The sequence below is a fragment of the Eurosta solidaginis genome, chromosome 4 (genome assembly GCF_040869045.1).
Source record: "Eurosta solidaginis isolate ZX-2024a chromosome 4, ASM4086904v1, whole genome shotgun sequence".
Lineage (NCBI taxonomy): Eukaryota > Metazoa > Arthropoda > Insecta > Diptera > Tephritidae > Eurosta > Eurosta solidaginis.
Genome location: NC_090322.1, coordinates 115,372,566 through 115,379,685, shown reverse-complemented (window position 1 = coordinate 115,379,685; position 7,120 = coordinate 115,372,566). Strand labels below are relative to the sequence as shown.

Sequence of the window (7,120 nt, the reverse complement as noted above, 5' to 3'; positions counted from 1 at the left end):
TTGTTGTGAATACTAATCATTTTATCGATAACAAGTCGAGGCAACTAATGAATCCACATTCAAAAATATCAATTGGTTTTTCTGATGGTAATATTTCAAATGAACAAACAAATGTTCGCAAGTTAAAAAATTTTTTTACATACGAAGCAAATCGTTGTGAATCATTAATTATTGTAGATATAAAACTGTCTTTAGTATTAGAAATTTTAAAAAAGAATTGGTCTACAAAATTCCATATTTGTACACAATTTTGTGGATATTTCAAATCCAACACATGAAATATTTTGAAACATATATCAATGCTTTTGACAATATTACTTAATTTATAATATATACCTGCGAAATAAACGAAAAACTCTTTTAAATCGATGATGTCATCACCGATCGCACACAAAAACAGCTGCAGTTTTATATTCTGTCCATAAACTTCATCACTGATTGCATTGATTTTTTGCTGTAACATAAAACTGAGTCCCTCGAGTTAGATATTGTTGTTTTCTTTTTACAGTTTCTGTTTTTCGGCTTTAGAAGAGCTGGTAGACTAAGACAAATTATAATATCACGGATATCTAAAAAAAAAGAATATAAACATTTATAACTACACATACGGGTTTTTTATTAAGATTTTTGTTTTGATTAATTAATTTGCTATTATATTTTATAATCATTTTTTTTTTTGTGTATTATTTAGGGTATTCACAAGGTATCCTATTCGTCATATGTGCTATGTTATCAAATTTTATATTGGAAACCATAGCAACAGACAGAAACTAAAGACTTTACAACGAATAATTATAACTCTACCTAATTAAAACTCTACCTTTGTTTCTGTTGGAAAAATTACAAGTCTTTTAGAAATATTTTCGAATAATTTCAGCCGAGCTGCTATCTTATTATCGAGAATGTATGCGCAAATGGAAGAAGCTATAATTTTTCTCTGTGGTTCTGAAGGTTTTTTGTATATTTCGTATGACTTCAATAGTGCTGCTTCACCATAACTGGATTTTAAGACGTCTAAAATTGGAATCTATTAAAATTAATGATAGTTTCCTGGCTGTTTTTCCAACAATTACCTCATTTACGTCATCAACGGCATAACAAAAACTATTGCTGATAGATTGTGTTGATCCACTGTGGCACTCGCTGTCGTAGCCTTGTGATATTTGCCAAAGACGCAAATTATGTTCAAAAATGGTCCTGTTGCCAAACAGAGATTTTGGCACTATCTCACCTAAATGGCTGCCTTTCATATAGTTCAAAGCCTCTAACGTTATGTTGTGCTCTAGAAAAAATAGTAAAAACAAATAATAACATTTGTACATATTAACAAAAAGTTTTGGATGTCCGATTTAAGATGAACTGTGCACAAAATGTGTATAAATGACTTATACACTCTTATCAATATAGGTGCATTCCGCAAAAAGTTATCGGCACATATAACTTATCACCATGTATGTAGCTTCTTTGATAAAAGTTTATTAGTATACATCAAAAAAAGTTCAAAAGGAATTAAAATATTCCCCTACATTTATCACATTTATTACACTTTTACACTCTTAACTCACTTTTAAATAAGTCAAAAAACATTTTACCTTTCAAAGAAAATAACAAGTCTAAAAAATCAGCTTCACTCATGCTGCATTACACCGACACTCACAACTTCCAACTTTAAACTGACAAAACTCTTTTATTTTGACAAAAATAATGAAATCTAACGGGACTTTGCGAAAAGCTTTAGCCTGTTGCAAGTATGCATGTACATACATATATATCCACATTTATGTGGATTTACATACATATTTACAAGTATTCGTATTGCTAGCCCGGTTATGAGATTTTGTTTTTATTTCCTTATTTTGAGGAACGTGTCTTAAACTTAAGTAAAATGTGTACTTATTTCTGATTTTAAGCAATTTGTTACTTGCTATCGTCGAAATTTACTAAAAATTAGTAAAATTTTATTAAATATCAGGTCAAGGAAATTACTTCCTTGTTTTGAGTGCGATTTTTCTTACATTTTAAGAACGAATTTCGTTAAAACCATAAGTTTTTCCTACAAAATAGGAAAATTTCTTTTGTGCAAAGTAGCATGTTTCCTTAACTTTAGGACAAAAAATTTTTTGAGTGTATAGGAGCCGCATCACCAGTATCAATGTGATGCTCCACTAACTTTGCTTGCCCCAGACTTTCGACTTTTCGAAGGAAGGAAACGTCTCTATGACCTTTTGTAAATCTCTTCTCCGGGTTGGTGACAAATCATGGAGATTAAGTTCTTCGTCCTTTTCATTGCTAACCTCTATGCTCTCTACACTTGGGAATATTTCGGGAGCTAGCGCAAATTCTCTCCAAAATCAACCCCGAAGTAAGCTTCTTGGAGGAGTGAAGGAACATGGTAAAAACGAATAACCTTTGTGGTATTCTTGAAGGTGACCGGTAAGGATATCGAGCCTAAGATTTTTTGCTTGTTGCCACCCGCGGTATATATGAAAGCATGTAGGGGCTGATAATCGAAGCCGTTATCTTTTAAGAATTCTTCACCATTCTTCCCCAAGATGGAGACGTTGGCTCCCGAGTCCAACAATCCCACAATGAAACTGTTTTTGATTTTCGCCTTAACGAGAGGCCTTTCATCTTCCGTAAGCATTAACGTGGTGGTCTGCAGCAATCTACGCTCCTGTACTCTCCGGTGATATCTTTTCCTGCACCTCAAAATATTGACACCGGTTGTTTTTCAAAAATCGCCTGTCTTATTTGCTCATACCTATGTTCCCTTTCTTCTAGATTAAGCGGAGAATGCGTCTGACGTTGCAGAATTATGGTCGGTTCGCCCATCGCGGATGAGAACGTTTGGCTATCGGATTCTGAACTTTTGGAATTATCCGTACTGTCAGGGAAAGTTACTATTGCCTTTGGGTATTCCTTCGCCAGGATACTACTACTCCTCCGAAGCTCACCACCTCCATGTAACCCTGTACCTGGAGAGACCTACCCTCTGGCTCAGCGCACGGGACGACGCCTCGAGCACTGGCTGGTATGGGGGCAATGACACCGAACGAGTTTCCCCCGCCTTCTCGCTCGGGTACTGGTTTCCCTGCCGCCGATGGTCTCTAGGGCATTTTGGAGTAAGTACTCCCTTATACCCACATTTATAACAAAACGGATTCCTAATGGGTTCCTCGCAATAAATATAAGAATGCCCCATAGCCTGACAATTTCAACATTGGATTCCTGAATAATCCGGTTTTCTGTTACGTCGATACTCCAACGCCTCTATCTGTGGGTCAGCTTCGCAGTCCTCGCCTTCCATCCTCATGTCCGAGGTTATCGTGCGGGCCTCGTTCACGTGGCGTCCTGGATACGTGGTTCCCAATAACTTGCTTTCCTTCAGCACTTGTTCTCCTCTGCGTGCTACATTGCGTAGATCATGGAGGGTTCTCACTTCCGCGTTGAAGAGCATCAGCTTAAGGCTACTGTTGACGTTCCTTTTTATGATGTCAATCAGTAAGACCTCTGACATTGGTTCTCTTAGGCGCGCATTCAAGGAGACTATGTCCGTGTGGAATACGCCATAGCAATCACTTAGCTTCTTCTTACGCATGGAGATCTCCATCATGATCTCGTGGTCACTTTTTAGAGAACTCTCTCTTTAATGAATAGCACAAAAATGCATATATTGCGTTTGGGTTTTGTTTCGTAAACAACCAGTACCACTCTTCGGCCCGCCCAGAAAGGAATAGGTGGAAGCTAGCCATTATTTGGTCGTCAGAGCATTGTGTGCGCTCAGACAGGGTGTTTAGCTTAAATAGGAAGTCCGCAACGCTCCCAGTACCGTAGAACGATGTTTTCCACTCCTGGGGCTTTAGTACTATGTTGCTCGGAGCAGGATTCATTGGGGTTACAACTGCTGGTAGTGGGTTACGTTCCGTTGTAATCGCGTTCCTGTTGAAATTCATGGATTGCTGAGCAGACTCGAGAGCTGCGTTGAGCTGGTCCATGTTGTTTCGAATCGTCCCCATCTCCCTCCGCATTTCTTCCTGCGAGGTCCGGAAAAGCTGGCGTAACACTTCCACCCACTCTCCACGAGGAGCTTCGGCAGGGATCCCTGGGGCGTGCGCCCTATCGCTTGCAGCTTCTTCAAAATTTCAATGATTTAGTGGTAAAGCACCAGCTCCGTCCCGTGCATATGTCGAAACATTGGTCATTAGCCCCGAGATATCATGCGCGTTTATCAATGGCGCGTTCAGGTTACTGGTGCTTCCCGGTATATCCAATTTTTCGTGCTGGTCATTTAGGTCCGAACTAGCATTCGTCCCCGCGGGACCTCCATCTCGGCCACCTACTGGGGTATGCACCACCAGGGGACGCTTAGCCTTCGAAAAAGCCCCTCTATTATTGCCACCCCGGTGCTGGTTTCCTCTAAAATTTCCAGCACTCCCAGACGGAGTATTCCGGGCCATTCGCCCAGGCGACTGGTCATGCGATATTATAATCAGAAACAAGTTTGTAATTTGTTAGGCTCGAGTACTGGAAAAAAACTTCTATCTATGGCAAAACGTAAGGCAGTTAGGGGTTAAGGAAAAAGGTCAGAATTCACCCCCCCGCCCCCCCCCCCCTTCACCATATATTATAGACGATGATTGGTTAAAATAAAAAAAAATATATATATATATATAATATTTTCGCGAAAATTCAATTTAGTATTAATTCGATAATCGTATCGAATAAAAAAAAAATCAAAAAGCTGGAAAGAAGTGGTTATTGAAATATACGTGTATTTAGATGCAATGGGAACGCTGACATCAGAAGACACTGGCATATAGGCAAAAAAATATTTTTTGATACAAAAGAAAATTTAACACAAACCCACTCATACCTGTCCCTAGTGCTCCCAACCGCAATGCAAGGGGGTCTTAGGGGCCCACCTCTGAGACTGGTTGGGGCCACTAGGGTCAGCTCCAGACACACACAGTTTGTTCCCAGCACACCCAGCCGCAACGCAGGGGCGGTCTCCAGGGGCTCGCTTGTGGGACTGGCTGGGGGTCCCGTCCGGACACCCCTCCTGCCTCTGCCGCAATGAAGGGAGCGGTTCCAGAAGCCGCTCCCCAGACTGGTGGGACAGGAAAGGGTGCCGCTTTGAATCCCAGCTCAACACCTGAGACGTGGGATGAGCTGAGGTCCTTACAAGACACACACACACGCCATTCATACTAACAACACAAATTCGGCAATAAAAGAAAAACAAATTTTACAAATTTCTAAACATTAAAAAAATAAAACCCCAATTAGCGGGCATATAATCTTACCTAAGCCGACTACGGACAACATCCGGGAAAACTAAAATCCCAAATCTATAAAAAAACTAAGTGCGTGCAGCACTGCTTCACCGGGTGAAATAATAAAATCCGGAGGACTGACGTGCAGTCTCGTGGAACCCTCAGCTACTGCCCCCGATGACCACTCCGGACAACCTGATCTGTCCAACCATCCCACCGCAACGCAGGTGGCTGCTCCTGCGGCTGCTCACCTCGGACTGGTGGGATGGTCAACTTCACAAGTCGACCCGGAATGACCCTCGCGACCAGCGCTTCAGGTGCCACGTTGGGCGCCATCTGTTATGGTTACGCATTTTCAGTGGAGCATCAAGGAAGGCAGTCGGCATGATCTGGGGTGCACTGTGGCTAGTCATGTCGGCTGGACTGGGTTCTTACCAACCTTGCTGTCCTGCGCCATAGACAGAAAAAAGGTCATATCATGCCTTTAAAAAAAACCGTTAAAAAGCGCAGGACCCATTCAAAACGCTTAAAGATTCAAAAGAAAACGACATCCGGCCGAACCGGATGCCACGGACAGACCGTTAAATTCAATTCAAAATTCAAAAAAAACTAAACGCAAAAAAAAAACAACAAAATTAACCGAACCGGAAATGACCGGTTACCAAACGCTGAAACAAAAGAAAACTAAAAACGGCTGAAAATTAAAACGAAAAATAAAAAGGCCGAATATACATAGAGGCGCCGCGGGTGTTGTTGCGACGCCCGGTACTTAGTCCCACCCTCAAAACCATGGCCGCCGACGCACCTATATTTCGGTGGCCCCTTACCTGATAACCCTTATGTGCCTTCTAAATAAATAGAGAAGTCAGCATTCCCATTTTACAAACTTTTATTTACAATTCATTTCAGAAAAAACCCAAATGATACAATTTTTGTTTGTTTTGTTTAATTAATATAACCCTACAGCTCATGGAAACAATTCTTATGTTTCTACATACTAATTTTTGTAAGAGGGAAAAGATAAAGAAGAATTCTAAGCCTTTAATAAGAAACAGCTTTTCGTTTTCGCAGATTTAACGATACCGATACTACGCTTTCAAACAAATGCAATTGTTATCAAACTTCTACAGTATTCTTAAGAACGTTCAATACATTTTACCTGCATCTGAAAAAAAGAAATATTTGTATGTTTCCAATGCGTTTAGTTATTTCATTTAATTCTTTTATACGCATTGTGTATACCACCTAAGAAAGTTATATAATAAAAACTATATTAAAAGCTTGTATGCAGTTCAGAATGGGCCTCATACCATCGGAAAGGTGCAGACTAAACTTTTCTAAATTAATTATCTAAAATATATAGTATGTTTACTTGCGAAGTTGAAAATTAAAGAAGCTCTTATATATCTATGTATGTATAAATGTATTAATTTTCGATAAAGGCAAATGCAAATGGTTGGACACCTTTAATTAATATGTGTATATAGCATACAGATTGGTATGTATAGTCTCTTAAAGCTAAATATACATATATTGTCCATGTATTTGTCATGATTATGCATTTGATATCAAATCCTTAATTTTATTAATTTGATTTTAAAATTAATAATCCGAAATTTTCAAATTGGGTTTGCCGTAAATATTAACGTTTCGATAATCATGAAAAGTTCAATGGTAATTGCCCGTTAATGGCAATAATTCACGTCTTTCAAAAGTGCGCTTCCTTATAATCTAAGCATATTTAAACGAACACGCCCTAGGCGTCATATACGTATTAGTATATAAGGAATAAATTTTATGCAAAAAAAAACTGAATGAAGTTCATATAATTTTATGCATTTTCCTTT

The 7,120-nt window shown here is 39.3% G+C and overlaps 1 long non-coding RNA gene across 1 annotated transcript; it reads right to left on the bottom strand.

Annotated features, from left to right (window-relative positions):
• Positions 1-348: 348 nt before the first annotated feature.
• Positions 349-1,509, bottom strand: LOC137250177 (uncharacterized). The gene is made up of 3 exons (XR_010952830.1): positions 1,074-1,509; positions 821-1,014; positions 349-569 (listed from the first exon to the last, which is right to left on the bottom strand). It is a non-coding gene; the product is annotated as an uncharacterized lncRNA (long non-coding RNA).
• Positions 1,510-7,120: the final 5,611 nt, after the last annotated feature.